Source organism: Paralichthys olivaceus, chromosome 3 (assembly GCF_024713975.1).
Source record: "Paralichthys olivaceus isolate ysfri-2021 chromosome 3, ASM2471397v2, whole genome shotgun sequence".
In the NCBI taxonomy this organism is placed as follows: Eukaryota; Metazoa; Chordata; class Actinopteri; order Pleuronectiformes; family Paralichthyidae; genus Paralichthys; species Paralichthys olivaceus.
This window is the reverse complement of record NC_091095.1, coordinates 8,928,234-8,947,500: the sequence shown is the minus strand read 5'-3', so window position 1 is coordinate 8,947,500 and position 19,267 is coordinate 8,928,234. Positions and strand designations below refer to the sequence as shown.

Below are 19,267 nucleotides of genomic sequence, written 5' to 3'. Positions count from 1 at the left end.
TGTGTGTGTGCTTGCCACAGCTGCTCAGAACGGTGAGGGTTGAATTGGAGCTGATGAGGGCCATATAAACAGTGAACATCTGTGAGAGCCTATTCATACTGTAAAAATACACTGTAGAGTGTGTGTGTCTGTGTGTGTGTGTACATGTGTCTTGAAATTCAGAGAACCACACCCTGCTCTCCAAGTCTCTCTTACTTACTCTCTCTCCCTGTGTCAGACCAAACTTTGTTCACCCATCCCCCTCATTCTGCATTCCACTAGACTTGAGGGGCCCTCGATAGCTTCCTGACTGCCTCTCTCTCTTTTACCCCCTTTCACTCACTCACACACACACACACACGCTCGCACGCACACACACACACACACACTTAAATGCACTACATCCACACGTGTGCAAATTACGGTATTTATAGAAAGGTACAGTAGGAAGCAGGAGTGTGTACATGTACTCATTAGACCGTATGTGTACGGTGTGAATCCATGCGTGTTCTTGTAAGCATGTCTTATGTATGTTAATTCTCTTGGTAATGTAATTACTTTACATGTGTTCGGACATTCTGAGGCGTGAGAGTGTTTCCATTCAAACAGAGGGGGAATAACAGACAGCATGTATGTGTACCGACTTGTACGTGACTGACAGTCAATCATCTAGAGGCTGTTTACATAAAATGTGCACAAAAATGTTACGTCGAGAAACACTGTGTAATCCATGTTTCCAGGCACTGGCTGACCTGTGTGGAATCTTCTATATTATCTGTCTTGACGTGTGTTTCTCTGTCTGTGTTATGAATGGGTCAATACACATCACCTGTGTGGAAACATTTTTGGTCCATATGTCATGTAATTTATTGTCACGCTATGGTTATACAGTAATTTCAACCCTGAAGCTGTGATTTTAGTGTGGCCAGAAATAAACCTGTGACAGCAGCCAGATAAGAATAGGCCAAACGAGGGTTGAACACTCATTCAGCAGATTTGTACCATGTATAAAAGGGGGAATTAGACGCAGACAGGAGGGGTATAATTTGTTGTAATAGGTTGGGGATAATTGGCCTTATTCATGTGTGTGTCTTTGTAAGTGCGTCCCCGGGGGAGAAGAGCCAGCCTCTTTCTTACATTGTTTGGAGGTTAATCCCACCAGGAGGTCACGAATATCAGACTAGAAGCCATTAGGGCACTTTTAAATGCAAACACACACACACACACACACAGTGAAGTTATGTATTTAAATCAAACAGCAGATTTTACATTAAATCTTTCTACAGTTATTTTTCCCCTGACAATGGGTCTATACGTTTTATACATTGCTGTCAATGAGGCTGCTGAGTTGAGAGAAGACTGAAAGGAAGAGATGAGGCTACTGTTACATATCTCTTGACATATTTGCAAACCTTTTTTGGCATGTTTGTGAAATGTGACACTTTGAATCCAACATGAAATTCACAGCAGAACAGAGAGAGAGAGAGAGAGAGAGATGAAAACTGACACAAAGACACCATGAAAGAGCAGAACAAGCTCAGGCACTGTGCACGGCCATTTTACATCCACCAGCATCCCCTCCCATTGCTTCCATCTCTCCTTCTCCCTATCTGAGAATAAAAAAATTCATGAGAAGCCAGCAATTTACACGAAAAGAATTCTGCCATTATTCAACCTCCACTGGCAGCACTCAATGTCCACTCCTGTGCAAGGGAGTGACAGGGTAATGATAAGGGAATGATAGCTGATGGAAATCAGTAAGAAAGACATACAGGTAAGTTTTTCCTTCAGCCCTGGAAATGGATTGGAATAATAATCCTTTTCAAACCCGGAAAAATGAAAAAAGCAGGAGCTGTCAGTTACTCAGTTACCTGCTTTGCTAGTTCTCAATTGAAGTCATATCAGCCACATGTGGAAACAAATCAAACTTTGGGATCTGGTGAATGATCAAGAGTCAATATGTATTGCAAGCCCAGAATTTCCTTTGCCCTAATGAATGACTTTTTCATTATGTTGGCATCCTCCCACTGCAGTGTTTCAACTTTATACATTATCAAATCTGCCTGCATTTTTAAAATGTAATTTCTTAACAAACTGCATATTTAAATGATTTGCAAACGTGTAAAACAAAATGCATCTGCCGGTGTCATGAACAGTAGAATTCCAAACAGTTCCCCTGCACCTCTTTCTAATTTCAGAGAGGAAGACATACTTGCAGAATTCCTCCCACATGCTGCAGAAAAGCTACAACACAATTTAACAACTAAACAAGGTAGATAAGAACTAAAACAGTTTTTATTACATAATCCTCCCTTTTCTTCCCGGACTGAAAACAGAATTTGATTTATCAAATGCAACTTGAACATGGAACTGAGAGATCAGCTGGTTTGCAGCCAGGCTTTTGGTGTCATTAAGGTGAGCATTATTTTGGCTACTGTAATCAAGGAGCTTTCTTGTTACTATTTTCCTACTTGAGTGCCATGCCTGAGACAGAGAGCAAGTGATTGGAGAGGGCACATGGAGAGAGAGAGAATAAGCGAGCGGCACTTCAGCCAAGGAATGCAAAAGGGAAAATAAAGCTGAGAAGAAGAAAAACAAAGAGCAGAACGAGAGGCAGACAGAGGGAGAGGGAAAATCAATACCTTGCCTTGAACAGAGGCCTACACCAAAGGTGCAATTATGCTAAATGTGTTTTGTTTACGCTGCAGCAGGCCACGGAAATTTCACAACCGGGGGGTAGAGCCAAATTAAAACATTATAACTCCAGGGTATAAAAACTCCCAACAAATTTATCCAGTATTCTCCACACTGCCTCACAATTCTTTTTTTTTATAGGAACACAAGATGACATTAAGAGCAACAAAGACCGTTACATTAAAGCTGTTTTTCTCTGTCTGACACTTCAAGCTGTTTTTCCAAAAATATCACTCTATTTCTCCCTGGCAGTGCTTGTCTAGTTTCACATTCATATTCCATGCTCTTCCACTGCTCTGCAAAAACTTGCTTTTACTGTTTTGTTACAGGCACAGTTTTTTTGCAAGTCATTAGTTGTGAACATGTGCTAATTTTCAAAAGTGCAGGTGCATGATTTCTGGTTCATTTTCTGGCAAAAAGCCAGTAAACATGACACACTGCCGTACCAATTCAGCCTTCATGCCTTTAAAAAGAGAATTAACGCCAAGCTGCTCCAGCAGAGTTCAGTGCTCCAGTGTGTCAGTGTCAGTTAGCTATGTCTTTACCATATTCTGATGTAACTGCTCTTTGGTGTCTGCTTGTGAAGGTGACAAAAATACATTTTCTTGAGGGAAAAAAAGTATCTGTGTATCTAACAGGCTGCTCCCGGGGGACAATGAATGGAATTGGATAAATGCGAAGTCAGACAGTGCTTAAAAAACAGTCCATATCCTCTGTAAATCCAAACTAAATAAAAGAAATGGAGACAGAAGCCTTTCACAATATTGAAACAATACCACAGCCCACAGGAACATTGATAGCAATAGCCATCAGAGTGTATGCAGCTGTGAAACAACTACATGTAATGCAGTGCTTTAAATTGTTTGGGATTTGAATGTCCCCACGTTTGGACAACCGCATCTCAAAATAGAACAAAAAAACATTTCTCAACTTTCTTGGTCCCTGCTGTTGTCCAGACTTTACTCACATTGTCGTACAGTCTAAAAATCTGTGTTTTTAGATTTACATCTGAAGACCATATGATAGTGTCTGGGGCCTCAACATGTCAGCTGGGGTACCAAAACCAAATAATGACATGAGGGGTTGTAGTGGCGTAGAGGACAATTTTTCTCGGATGCCACAATGCTGCGGAGCACCAAGTCTTTTGAGGGGCGAGGGTGTGACTATAGTAAGGTTAGCTTCAGAAAATGCCGCAACACCATAACTCAACAACGTTCCTGACCCTGACCCCAAAATCGTCAACAGCTGTTTGCACTAGACGTCTTCAAAGGGGTTCCATCTTCTTCCAAGAGACATAAACTGCAATGTCACAAGGCTAATCAAAACAAAGGACTTCTCTGAAGGACAAACTTGTTCGACGATGTAAATTCCCTAATTGTCAAAACCGTGGCCTGCCGGGAAATCTGAGCTGACAAGTGAAGGACAAGGAGACTGCATCAGGAGACGGTCATTGCCAGTGTGTGTTCACGGATCGCCAATACTGAGAATGATATGAACAATGTGAAACTGCAAACTACATTACCCGTAACCACTACAGGCCAATTTTAGAGAGGAGAGAGGGAGAAGAGCGAGCTGGGTGGCAGCACATAACATCAAATGAAAGCTGGGCTGACACTTGCTTTCCGGAATGCAGAAACCAAAGTTAACATCAAGAGGTGTCATCTGATTTCTTGCGGTGCGCTAGCTGATGAGACGAGTGCTATTAGGAGAAGGAAACAGGGGCGAAGTTAATTCACAGGTGTCAACAACGCTACCACCCGACATCACCCCAGAAAAAAAAAAAAAAAAAAGTCCTGACAAGGCAAATGATGCTGCACCATGTTGCCATGTTTACTTGAGAGAAGAGATCAAATAGAATCAAACAGGCCTGTAATAGTGCTAAGGTAACCTCTGAATCAGGTGCAGGCAGGAAGAAATCCAATCTTGTCACAGCTGCATATAGCACTGCGGATCACCTGTCGTCTTTATCAGCTGGTGCTATTTCCATCTTCAGCCCATTTTCACCCACCACAGAGGTTGTCCAAAGGGGACAACTGCAATCGAGGTGTAGTAAGCATTGAGGGGGTGTCGAGGTAAGAATGGTTGGATGTAATACATTAGGCTTGAAATGAGGGGGAAAGACCCTATCACTGAATAAGATATCAGGGAAGATTACAACTGTGAAGCTTTTCACTCACAATATTTCATCCTTCCATGGTGAAAGAGGGGAAAGGACAAGATAACAAAGGGGAAGGAAAGTGGAATGTTGAGAAGGTGGAAAGCTTCTCTTTTGGGGTACCCAGCCATGTCCTTCCAATGCCTTAGCTCCCTTTCCCTGCAATATGCTGACATGCTAATCTGAAGTGGTACACAGCTGGCCACCAGCAAAGTGAAGCATCATTAAAATCTCTTGAAGCTGACATCAAACGATGAGGTCAACATATTAGGTTCATCAATGTTGTGGTAGATTTCTTGTGCCAATTGTTCACAAGCACACTTGTATCGCTTCTTTGTCAATTTGTCTTTTTCTCTCCCATGCTTACTTATAATCCAATATGCTCTCTCGCTCTCCTCTCAGCCAACCCCCCCCTCTTGTTTTCATGCACTCTCCTCCTTCTCCAGTCTTCTCCTTGACAAGAGCTGGCAGCCTGGATCTCAAAGGAATCTTTGCATCTACCCCACCTCCTCCTCCGCCTCTTCCTCTCACTCCCTGCCTCCATCACTCCCTGTACAACACACACACAAACGCATTTCTTCATTTTTCTTCCTCCCTCCCTTCTTCCCTGCGTCCTGTCTCAGCACCCAGTGCTATATGCCCACGCCGCCCGCGTGAACAGGTCAAGTGCATGCAATCACCTCAGCTAATGACCTGCTCTGACTTTAATCAAGTGAGATCATGGACTCTGGGTAAAAAAACTTAACTCGCATTCAGCTGTTATTCAAAGCCAAAGTGCAAATTGGCTTTGTGAGGGAGGGGGTTATTTGGAGCATATAATGTGCAAGGATTTGGACTCTTAAAAAAATGAACAAAGAAAGATTTTGAATTGTGTTGTATCTAGCATGTGTTTTGAAGGGCAAGGCGTCCTCTTGTTTGTTATTTGAGAGTCAATTACAGTGTTGTTTGGCCAGCAGATAAATAGAAGATGAGAGGACTAAGGGCCAAAGTCACCTTCGGCATAAGACTTGTATGTGGGGGGGGTGCAGCCATGTGTGCTCGGTGGTGGCGTGTGAAAATGGGTGAAGATGACGGGCTGTAGGGGAAACATACGTGGAGGGAGCTGATGGATAGCTTGCCCTCAAGCTGGTTCTCCATTCTCTGACCCCCTACACATGAATGAGACACTCTCCATTGTTCACCACTCATGCTCGGCAAGAGAAGGAACCTCATAGTCAGGCCAAACACACACACACACACACAAGGTTGCAGTTTAGGATTGCACAACTTCACATGCACAGACGGGTGCTGCTACGAATTATGTGACAATCACAAACTAATACAGACACATGCAGACAGTTGAGTATGTGTGATATGTATGAGCACACACACACTGCTGCCTGCTGCAGTAAGTGGAGAGGACACCTTCATCTGTTTACAAGCTTGTGTGCCAGCTCTGGCCTCAGCAAAAGCTTCAGGTATAAGTTCCAATTACAATCACTGGAGAAAAAACTAAAGGTGCTTGAACAGGCTAATAACCACTAAAACCCCTCTGTACAAACACGGCTGAACCCAGTGCACACAAGCAAAATTTCATTTCACGTGGTATACCAGTCACTTTTCTCCATGCATGGCTATAATCTCATTGACATTGCAGTCATTTGCACATGGGATGTTGTGCTCTAAGAGGTGCATGCTTGGTTTTCACAGACTGGAATGTGGATCTGAAACAGATATGGTGGCTTCTAGGAACTTTTTTTAGCAAAGCTGCCGACATCAACTAGTGACAAGTCTTACTCACTAACCACATTCAAATCCCCCTCTTTAACCACAAACCACAGGGGTCGAACCTTTCTAACTATGACTCCACACTGGCCTGATGCACTCTGGATTCCATCTCGTTTACAAAAGCAAAGCCTCAGACCACCACGAGGATCATCGGCAGGCTTCTTTATGTGGAAATGCACAAGATCACACACACGAAGCTCTGTAGGCCCCGCAAGCAGTCAGTAGCACACAAACACATATACACAGACGGAGTCATCTTAGGTTACAGATACCTCCCGACAAAGTCTCCCTAGACCCGTTTTTTGTGGTGTAAATTCTACACAAAGGGGAGGAGGGGGACAAAAATCAGTACATTTAGTGTGAAATTCTCACTTTGAAGTGAGTTACGCACTTGAAGTAAAGGAAAATATCTGACTTCAAAGAACAGCCCAGGTTCCTCAAGAGTCCTCCTGGCTTCTTTTTATAAACATACTATGTTCAACTCCACTCTGCCTGAGAGGCTTAAGGTTGGCTGTCAGCATGCAAGAGGCAATTTAACAAAATTGTTAGACTTGAAATTTCATCCAAATGGTTTCTTCGTAGCTTACTGCACTTTCAGTGTAAATTACTCTTGATAAGCATATCAACCAAATGCCTCAAATTCTAAATTGCAATGTTTCTGCATCAAACATATTAGTTCTTTCCAGAAACAAATATCTTCCCAACCACCAACCAAGTTTAAAAGCATGTTTTGTGAACAAACTGCAAGAGGCCACACATTTTGTTCACCCAAGCCCCACTTGAGATGAATATGCCAATACTGCAGGAGGATTATACAAACTGCCTTTGAAAGAACATAAACATGGCACCCCCGATCATGTCTTTCCTCTTTAGTTCCTTTTTAATATTCAAAACCATGTGAAACAGTGTCAAAGGCCTCCGTTCAATCACCTACAAAGCCGAACTCCTTCTTTCTCTGAGTTTCTGCCTGGACTAAAGCCAGGCGGCCCTTCGTAACACATGCCATCCCCATGCAATTCTCCCAAAGGCATAAGCCAAGCAAGAACCTTCTTTGATTTACAATGGAGGGGCCCATTTCATTACTAACTAGCTAGGCTCACAGCCAGGGGGCCAGACCATTACCTCCACATGAGGGTAGATGCCACAGGCCATGTTTGGTCTCTCTGTGTGGTAAAACAACACATTGTAAAAATGATAGATAAGGAATGTAGATGCAGGCTATGAGCAGTCCTTAGTGTTCTTAATACAATGCTAATTGATAGTTTTGAGGTTGACTAGTCACCGTATAAAACAAAACTGATCCTTTAATGTGGTTATTTGAGAGAACTTCACATATATAACATAAAATCGGTTGTTTGGTGAACAAATACCAAGACAGAATACAATTAGACACTGAGTCTATATGCCACATTCTACCCGGAGGTACTGTTGGTACCATGTAACACCCAGTTCCAGACTTAACTTTTTAACAGTACTGTACAATGCTACAATGTGCATTTCAACACACAGTATTGTGCAAACAAGTTAACTGAATGGGTTAGATGGGCAGATAAATAGTATTTTTGGCTAAATGAATGGATCTAACCAGACCAGTTAGGCACATCAAGTCCTCTGGCAGCTTGGCACAGGCCTGGCACAGGCCTTACCCGCAGCAGTTGGCAAGCGGTGCAATGTCCATCCTAGTGATTGCAGAATTGGGAGAACCCCCTGTGCATCTAAAGAATAGTTTGGCTGTTTAAAACCCCACTAAACCCCAATCTGCTGCCTCTTATTTTTGCCCTTATGGTATATACAAAGAGGGCACTGGTTCAAATTCATTAGTGCTCCTTTATCTCCATGAAAATGGAAAACCTTCTGTTCTCATCTACCTCCTGTTTCTACGCTGCAGTCTCCATTTCTCTTCTGCTAGCTCTCTCCCTCCCTCTCTTTTTGTCCTTTCTTATATTATTGCTACAGTTGCTGTCGTCACGTCACTAACCCAAAGGCAAAAGTGGTGGGGCTGTGAATAGCACCCCCTATTTCCATGCCAGACCTGCTTTTGTCTTCCCTTCTGTCCCCATGTTTGTATGCCTATCTCCACCCTATTGAGACTGCAGACTGGGGGCTATATGATGACAAATGTCAAAGGGGAAGCCTTGGGGGTGGGGGTGTCTTATCTGCAGATACTCTAAACCCATCTCTCTGGCTTAAAGACTGATTCACAGTGGGCACAGAGCATCCCTGCCACACTCAAAGTAATTTTCTTTGTGCTCCGATTTTAAATTTGTTCTTTTCCCCTTACCAACAGATACCCTGTTTGAGAAACAGAATCTTGGGATGATAAGTTCCAATAGACTTGTTTGGTGCATTTAATAACTGTGTTTGGTTTTGTAAAAAAAAAGGAGCCCCTTTCTGCTCCCTGACTCTATTCCTGCTTTCTTCAAATATACATATATGATTTGTTCCTATCTCTAAAGTGCATTTCTCCTGGGGTTTCCACTTGGTGGCATCGGGCTGCAAGCATAATCACAGAAGCGCTGGCTCTATGCTTCCGTTTGTGTCAACACTATCTCCCCAGATGAACGGCAAATAGACAGTCTGATAACAGCCATGTTTATTTCCCTTTTAAAAAATCCATTTACTTTACTCCCGCTCTGCTTGCTCAATTCCCTTTTTCAACAGCTAAACTAACAGGTGACTGTTTGCATTTTACACTTTATACTGAAGGGATTGAAATGACACTTTGAGAATGTGCAGGTAGCGGGTCAGCATCTAGGACAATCCCACAAGATGTATGGCTTCTGAAAGAAAACTGCCATTGCAGAGATAAGTGAGCCTCCATGGTTACAAGCAATCTCTCGAAGGCGAGACACCCACTAAGTGTTGTTTAATTGGATGACTATCTTAGTGTTGGCCAGAGAAACAAATCAGTTTGTTCCACCACTCATGTCTCATGTTATCTGACAGCCATAAGAATGTCAAACAACTGGGACATCCAAGACAAGTCAGACAAGTCCAGGAACATGGAGTACAGATTTAAGTTTGTAGCACTGACCCTCCTGGGGGGGGATTTGAAAAACATGAAGCAATTTAGAAACAAACAAAATCTTCTCTACAAAAGCAGATGGAAAAAAATATCATCCATGATAAGTATTTCATCTTTCATCATGGATTTGAGCCATAAACAAAAGGGTAACAGCAGCAAGGGGGTAGCCCCCTCCCACCCTCTGGTAGTGCTAATCTCCCTAACCATGGCAGCTATGTTGTCATTCTATCCCAGCCTCCATCACTTTTTAATCAGGATTATCTTCTCTGACAGAGAGACTCAAGACTTAATTAGGGATCCTGCCACTGCAGGTGCTGAAGCATTATTGGAACTGTTCGGATTATTTGTATGAATCATCTGCCCTGAATTGTCTTAATGTCAGAATCTACTAAACCTTGAGCAATCAAACAGAACAGAGAACAAGAAAAAAAGAAAACTTATATCCTCTAACCATATGGTAGCATTCCAGCTACCACTCTGATGTATTGGTCAATATTTCAAGATAAAAGATAAAAATGTCTACATGTGGCTGTGGACTGTTGTATGTGTTCATGCATGTGCAGCATGTGTGTGACAAATGCACAGAAGTGTTTCACACTCAACCACATTTTCACAGGAGACATTTTTACATGTAGCAGTGGGAAAAGCACAGGTGTAAATAATAAAATGAATCACTGTGACTGTGGAATAGAATAGGGCCATTGTTAATGTTATCAGGAACACCTGGTGCTTTCCTACTGTGACAAATCAAAATGTCTGCTGTTAAAAAGGCCTGCAGCCTTTTATATTCATCTTCTTCCCAAAAAACAAATATCAGAGAAACGGCAACATCTTCAACTTCTCAGAAAAAAGAAAAGAAAATAACAGGTTGCGCACTCTGTTTCCTGTCAGCTCCAATGTAGTGGAGAGTGCTCGTCTCCATTTACATACAAATGTCACCTTCTATCTTCCCAGGGCCTGGGGAACATTCTACTCTCTCCACCGTGATGCGCTTGACAAACCTTTCTTTGCCGTTCGGGAGACAAGCTTGTGATGCACAGTGAAAAAGTGAGAGGAAACTTAGAGCATTTTGCCTCTGGTGCCTTCTCTCTGTCTCCTTTTTCTGTTTTACGCGCCACTGGTACGCTGTAATTTCCAGACTGGAGTACATAGGCTTTGTTTCCATTGCATTTAAAGATGAGGCAGCGTGCTGTTTGAAGAGGCAGTCAGGCAGCCGGAGATGGAATTACTTATGATTGGGCTTTTTGGTGGAGAGGTATGGTTGCGGTAGGGGAATTATTAATACACAATAAATGTTTTCAGAGGGCGAGAATGAAAACAGAGGTTAAAATGAGAATAAATGAAAACTGTGCAACAATAAGCATGTTACAGTTAAGGGAGACAATGGCATCATCTGCATACAAAGCTACCATCACCAGCTCTGAGAAGCCAACCAGGCTGTGCTGTTTATATTCCCAGATATGCACAGGCAGCCATTTTCTATGTGTAAGTGGCACACATGAATCTGCACCATCGCTCATAAACCAGGACGCATATCCCCTGATGCACAGGGATGAACGATCAGCCTGACAGGCAGGTAGTTACTCCTTCTTAACCCCAGCTTGTGCTGAGTGATGCAACACAACAGCAGGCCCCCTCCCTTTCCTCCTGCCCCTCTCTCCCAGTCTCCTCTCTGTACCCTTCCTCACTGTCTTCTCATCTCTCTTTCTCCCCAGCCTCTTATTTATCGCACACTCCCTCTCTTCATTATTCCCTTTCCTGTCTTTTTCCCCCTCCTTTCTCTACTCCTATTCACTGGCCACCTCTCTTTCTCCCTCTCTATATCTCTCCTACCCAGAGGCCCATGTTTCCTTGCTTGCATTACACACAATTACTTCCATCCATCAATTATCTGCCTACTCCTCTTTAGCTAGCCTACTTCCCTTTCTTTACTCTATGACAACAACCCCCACTCTCCTGCATACACGTTTCTTTGCGACCCCCATCTCTCACCTCCCACCCCTCGGGGCCGATGAATGCACCTCCCCGCACTCTTTTCCTCCTTCACCTTCTCCTCCTTTCATTTCCTTACCCCTCCTGTAGCGCTCCTCACCCCATCCACCCACCCCCTTGTACCAGATGTCCCTAAAGTTTGGGTGAGGGTGAGCATGTGTGGAGAGGGGAGGAACAAAAGGACAGGGTGGTTGGTTCGGGGAAAAAGGGGGGTGGGGGGTCACCAGAATGGGCCAAGCCATCTTGCCCTGGGCTCTCTATGTGCGAACAATAAGCACCATCGGATTAACAGCTTTCAGCCCACACATACACACACAAACCCACTCACCTCTCCTGGAACCAAACTGAAGCAACAACCTGGAGAAGAGTCCATGTTATGTGAATTAGTCAGAACCAGTTAAAGGTCTGGCGTCTGTGTCCCTCCTCATCACTATCATTTTAACTTTAGACACTTCTCTGCTAATGCATGACAATATTACCATGTTTACTATAGTTGTGTTAAACAGGAAGTGGCACAATCAGAAATCAATGAATCTTCTACATTATATAGACAAGGGTATAATGTGTTGCATAGGGAAACTAAAACAAGACACATTAATGGTGATGGACAGACCAGCTGATACAGGGAGACGTGAAGTGACCTCAAGAGTCAGCTGTCACACACTTAATTTTGGCAAAGTGTTCAAACATTAATCGCCTCACATGGTTAAAATTATAGTCTCTGCACAAACAGAGATGTTTTTGGGAACTATTCCTCTTCACTGCATCCTACTTCACAAATACACCCTTCATACAGATGGCTCAACAGGCTGGTGTGGGGCATCTAACAGCCTGCATGAGCAGCGTTTAAATGAGCTAACTGCAACCTGTTCAAACCGTTCAGGCGTGAGAATGAGGTTCCTTAGCCCACCCCCACCACTACCACGTGTCTACAACCTCACAAGGGTCAAACTGCCAGGGCCCAGGGCTGCCCTTCCTGCCAGACTTGGTTTGCAAAGAGTAGGAGGAGGCAGACGCCCCAAGGGGAACCTCTGTGCATCAATCTGGGGGAGGCCAGCTGGTAATCACACTTAACACAGGAACAGCCCAACAGCAAGCATCAGGAGACGCCCAGACAGCGAGACAGGACCAGACACACCCATTTGATGCTTGTCCTAGACTGGGTGTTAATTACTTCTCACCATGAAACACCAGTTCACATTAAGTCTATAACCATAAAGAGGATGGGATCAGGGCCAGAGGGAAATGAGAGTTAATGCATGTTTGTGTGAACACTGTGCGTTTGGTATGGTTTCCTCTCTGGCTTTAACAAGCTATGCACTATGTTTGTTCAAGTGTGTTATATCTTTGAGGGAGGTAGACTAGAGTGAATCAGGAGGTAGAGAGGCATCAACAGAAGGTGTAAATCTGCTTGTCGTCAAAAGAAGATTTCTGTCACTTCATCAGAAGGAGCTGGAGCGAATCACTTTTATAAAACATGGAAGTGCCGAGGGATTGGGCTGGAGGCTGGGGAGGTGACAGTGTGTTGATGTTCTATTCCCCAAGGCTTTATCAGATAGTTTGGCAGGGAATTGTGTGTTTATGTGTATGAGAGAATAACTTAACTTCTGTACACAATAACTTGATGGCTGCAAACTTGGACAACTTCTCAGACTTGGACTCCTCTCCACTTGGCACATCTCGGCAATACAAGGTCAAATGCATGGAAAACAGATACATGGCACACATACAAGTCAATGTTAATGCACTATTGACATTAGGGATGTTCCTACTGACTAATTTGCCTGTCGATTAAATGGAAATGCTTGCAAAATTAGCAATCACAGCATCTGCAGGTAAATAATGACATGTAGGTCCGTCAAGCATGTCCACCAAGATGGTCATTTAGCAAAATTTAATCAACAGCACTCATTAGAGTACATATATCCACAGTGTCAAGACCAATAGGATAGTCTGCTGCACATGCACAGTGACAGTGTGAACACCGCTGACAATTAAAGTAGAAACCCGGCAGAAAAGATTTCATACAAACAGCTCTGCAAACTTTGGTACAACACCCAACAATTAATATCCTATTCTATCAACAACAGCAAGGAAGTAAAGTATAAGATCTTTACAACACAATTTGAAGGATGAAAATATCATCAACTTATTGCTATTAAGAAAAATCACAGAAAATGTCTGGATATAATTTTTAGTTGAGGTGGAGCATTGACCATGTGAGTTCAGTGGAGATGGTGTGTAAATATGACTTTTGGTCAAAGCCTGGAGGGTCATGGCCATTTCTCAGCTCCAACTAGGTCCATCGTGGACAGAACTACCATTTTAGTCCCTAGGCAACCAGCAGGGGTTTCTGAGTGAGTGGTCAATAATTCCTCTGCCAGCCACAATTCGCATGTTTCTCCCCTTTTGGCCAAGGTGAAAGTGAAAAGCCAGTGAGTGAAAATTACACACCAGCCTCCAGATTTTTAACCTTAACTACATTTTAAATTGTAACTTCAATGTTCAGGCTTTATTCTTTGACTGATGGCTATTACTGTCTTGACAAATATGGCAACCCCAGGTGTTAAAATTCTATCCAATTTGAATTGCAATACAGAGTGCATTTTCAAAAGGGGAGGCTTTATCCTCTATGGTTATTTGCAGCAGAATATGTGTTGTATTTTGAAGGAGAAATCCAGACCGTGAATATCAACAAAAAACGTTCTGAAAGGAAAAAAAAGATTCTAGATAAATCCAGCTTGTGAAAGCTTGCACAGACAAAGGTCTGTCCGTCTTCTGAATAAAAAACACATTTTGTGCTGTATCTGTAATCACATGGACCAAACAAATGCAGAGACAAGGACAAATTGTTGGACTTCAACATTACAATGTTGCAAATGGAAAATCTCCGGTGCCAAATTCATGAATAGGAGTTAAGTTATTCCAGACACTTTACTTGTTCTGCATCTTGTTGTGAGACTATCACAAGGTCACAAGTCACTGTCTCACCCTATCATTGCTGGTGATGTTAGACGAGAGCTGTGACACACAGACCTATCACTAGGATTAAATGTCCTTGTCTGAGCTAAACTTACAGTAATCAATGTTGTTGAAAAAATCACACTTTATTCATTTCATTTATATTGTAGCAACGCAAATATATCATGAAACCTGTCAAAGCTCTGACCCAGCTTGATTAGCCCTACTCTAACGTATGTGTAGTGCACATAATGTCCCTAATATACGACATGAATACAAATCAAGTATTAATATGCACTATTATTAATCACAGGTCATCGATAACCAAGGCCACAAACATGCCCCATTGTTTTGTTAAAACAAATGAGTTCCAATTTTCTGGCTGACCAAGTTCTCCTGTGAGCGGAAGTATAAGAACATGAAGTACAGTCGACTTTATTACACAACATCATCATAAAGCATCAGTCGTCTTGCTGTTGCTGAAAATGGCTAATGCACAACTGTTAAATCCAGAGACAGCCTGAGAGTTCACTTTCTATAGGCGTACTTGTTTTATGAAAGAGTAACACTGTTATAATTTGCATGTTTTTCCTCTGTATGCACAGTGACTGTTATCCTATAAAGATGTAACATGTTACTTTCCAAATAATGTTTGCCCGGCCTGGTTATGTGGCAATAAAGTGAAAGTGAATGACAAGGGATGGCTAATCCTCAAATCAAAGAGGAGGGGACACTTTACAAGACCCACTGTCTCTTCTTTTCAGTCAGACTAATTGCACCTCGTGTCGCTGGAAGAGGACAGATTTAGCACTGAGAGCAAATTAAAATGAATAAACACAATTAGCTGTGAGTGCAACATTGCCTCTGCACAGTGCACATTTCTCTCTCTTCCTGCAACAGCAGACACAGAGCAGCTGTCATCAACTGTGTTGCGCTAAGTCCGATGTGACTAATTGCAAAGCACTTGATGCCACCAAAATGCTCCTAATTTGGATTTGAATAAAATGAACAGGGCTGTATAAAAAATAGTGGGTGACTGTGAAATTGCAGGCCGAAAAGCCTTGAACAAAGGCATGAGCATATACATGCTGCAAATGTGTTTGCTGATTAATGTTTTGCTCTTATTTTGAGTTCAGCATTTTATACCCTTTGATTAGACCACGGCATGAATTAAAGTAGAAAAATAAGCAGAGTAACTGAAGAGCTAAAAGCTTTGAATCAGTTTTTGAAGAGTTCATCATTTATTGCGACATCATCCAATATATTTGTGTGTGTGTGTGTGTGTTTTATTTTAGTAAGCAAGCAAGTTTCCCTGCAGCATCTGGGAAGTCTCTACTCGTGAAAAGCTGTTTTACTATCAAGAGCTCTGCTAGCTTTGCCACTATAAAATCTATTATTACTGGACGGCCTAAGTTGGTTGAATGTCAAAGTGAAAAATGCACTTTATGTGAAGAACACACAAAAGCCACATAAAATAGTAAGAAAGACACCTGCTGGACCTGTTCAAATACCTGAAGCAAAAAACATGACAATGAATCACAGTTAGAGGCCTGTAGCTATCTGGAATCTCCCTCTCTTCTACACTTTGATCCCGTCAAAAATGGAGAGAATACACTCTTCTGTTTAGGTAAGCGAAATAAAAGAAAAACAGCTCAGAAAGTAATCATTGTGAAGGAAATGAATTTCAAAACCCAGAGGAGGACACTTCTCCTAGACCTCCGTTTCTTGGGGGGGAAAAGCATCATATCCGGGGCACAATTCAATTAGCTTTTCTTCCAAGTGTAGGAAAGGGAGCTCCGGGGAGAAATCAAAAGTTTTGTCCAATAAAAGAAGTTTTTTAAAGATGTAATGTTCCCACTGTCCCCACCTCCTCCACTATTCATTACCACTGCTTACAAGCTTGCCACTCACAAATCTATCGATCTGCGATTTTTACAGATGAGAAATTAAATAAGTAAAATTAAATAAAACAGCACCAAGCCAGTGCTGCTGCGACACATACGCTGGCCCCTCTTAGCCGACTGTGCCTGGCAGCTTATTCCTGGCATTTTCATTGCCTTTTGTCTTTTTCGCCCAGCCATTTGACAGTGATCAGGGGTGATAAATTGTTCAATTAAAGCCACATTAAGAATCCAGAACACACTTTGACGCACAGCCTCTTGGTATACGTGTAGTCCAATTACTCTGAAGGACAAGACTCCCTCTTGCTACTGACAATCAGCATGTGACTCCCATCATAAGACAAATTAGTATATTTATTTAGTGTAGCAGGCTAATTGAATCCCGGAATACGAGAGTGATGAGCCGGAGTTACAAAAAAGGAAAAAAATACCTAATTTCCATCAACACATACTGTAGAAATTACATTTAGTAGATCCTGTATTGGTTTTTTCATTAACAGCAGAATACACATTTGTTCTGCACCAAGTTGGGAAATAAATTGGCACGATGTGAAACAGGCACAAAATATGCAGCAAAATACCACTAACTAGTAGGTATAACCGAATTCCTTGCCCTTCAACCCCAAGCCTCAGTGCAAAAAACATCTTCCAGCTTGATTCCACGCTGCTTTTCTGTGGCTGACCTCTGACCTCCACACAGTTCAAGATCTTTTTTTATTAACATTGGGAACAAAACAAAAACAGCATTTGAAGTCGTCCGCTCAGCAACCCTCAGTCAATGAAATGCATTACTAATCTTTTTTTGGCTTGCAGTTGCTGTTGGGGTGGCGGTGGGGGTGGTGAGGAGGTGAGTGGAGAGGGGAGCGGGTGTGTACGTCGCCCGGGGAAGGTTTAGCCTTTAATGTTCTGATAAAAGTAAGATCCATTGCAATTCAAATTGGACTCACTTGACACAGTGCGGCTCGCCTCCACAAAGAAAGAGAGAACAAGTGAACAGGCAGACCGTGGCCTGGAGCTGTGTGTAAACTTCCCAACTCAATCAAGACAAAAATCAACTTCCTGAGGCAGAAAAGTAGCCTCGAATAAAAAGAAGTAAAACTACAAAGTAAGAACGATACAGTACAAACATCAGAGAACTAACACAGGGAGTCTGTGATGCACACGGATTACAAATAAACTTCAATCGATAACAGCAATCTCACCACAAAGTGTAGCACCCAAACACGTTTAATACTGAACCACTATGGATGAATATAAAGAATGTTAAAATAACACAACATATGACAGTGATTATTTCTTGCTGTCTATTGGTAATTTGATATTTTAATGGACTTTAAGGTTATTGCTTCTCCATCAAAAGCTGTATGCTCTCAATGTCTATCCACGTTTAAATAATGGTTAAATAATAAAAAGAACTAAGAGAGACTTAAGACGGCAGGTTTCCACGTTTTCAAATGGGGGGGGGGGGGTCCCTGGGTATGACACAACTTCGACATGTTTGCATTAAGGCACAGATTTAGGATGAAAACTCCATAAAGCATAAAGTCAAAGACAGGGACAAATAAAGTTTGATCTTGAACAAGGAGAGAACACCATCTTTTCTTTCTCTCCTCTAAGTGAAGCTGCATGAATACCTGGCAGATCAAACCAGCTTCACACTGGACAAGACAAATGTCTCTGTTCCTTCACTATTACAACTTGTATTTGCCTCCTTATAACTTTGACCCACACTCCTCTGGGATACCAAGAGTTTTTAAAAAGAAGAAAAGTTGCCAGCACTTACTTCTGCAGCGTGGGAGAAGTGTTTGGGAGGACTACCCCCTATAGCTGGTTTACTGGGGGCAGCTTTCTTTCTTTTTTTTGAAATCCGTCTTCTCTGTGTGAGTATTCCCTCAGAAGAAAAACCACTTTCTTCGCATCCCCGACAGCAGAATGAATCCGCTATATTCCACTTCCTCCAGCGGAGGAGCAGTCACTTGTTAACGGAGGGAGCGAGTGTAAAATACTCCTCTATTATCCCCCCGTGTGTTTGTATTCCTCCTCTCCCTCGATCAGACGCTCGGAGCCGGGATCTCCTCACAGAAAAGAAAAATAGAAAACCTCAGAATAATCCGCGCGCGACACCGCCGCGCTTGGATCTGCGGGTGCGTACCTCTTCGCTGGTGTCGGTCGTTATCTCCGCGTCCCAGGTTTGGATTTCTTTCTTCCCCAAATCCACCTCGTACAGACTGGGGTGTGTGGGGGGGTGGGGGAGACAGGACTCAGACACCCCCCCTCTCCCTCCCCTACACAGCAAAAAATATACGGAGCCCTGTGCTGCGTTCACGGCCGCCTCATAAACTCCCGTCTCCTTACTTCTCCCCGGTCGTAAATTCGACCACTTGGTGCGTTCAAGTGCGCTGGGTCGGAAATCAAAGCACGACGGGGCCTGCAGCTGAACGAGTCACTGTGGCCGAACTCTTGTTTTAGAAATCTGTGCTGCGGTGGCACGAAGACGAGGAGACAGTGGGGGCGAGGACGTGAGGCAGGAGGGAGCATGGGAGGGTTTCACTGGTTCTTTTTTTAAAAACTCGTGGTTACACATGTGAGGGGTTTTCTTTTTAAACCACAAAGCTAAACTTTGAAACAACAAAGACAAAACCTGACTCCAGATATACGTCACTATGTTTACCTGTTTGTTTACACCTCTGCATGTTGGTTTGTTTATTTGTAAGCATGACAACACAAAAACACTTGCATGTGGCCTGGCTCATTAATTTACTGCAAAAATTGTGAAGGATATTTTACTATTTC

The 19,267-nt window shown here is 42.8% G+C and overlaps 1 protein-coding gene across 19 annotated transcripts in view; it reads right to left on the bottom strand.

Annotated features, from left to right (window-relative positions):
- Positions 1-19,267, bottom strand: part of ptprsa (protein tyrosine phosphatase receptor type Sa) — a 220,110-nt gene that overhangs the window by 145,773 nt on the left and 55,070 nt on the right. The window contains exon 1 of one of the 19 annotated variants that reach the window (XM_069521831.1): positions 18,258-18,804. The exons of the other annotated variants lie outside the window; for them this stretch is intronic. The gene's annotated coding sequence lies outside the window, so the exon portion shown is untranslated. Of the gene's footprint in view, positions 1-18,257; positions 18,805-19,267 lie in introns of those variants that run through there. 19 annotated transcript variants of the gene reach the window in all.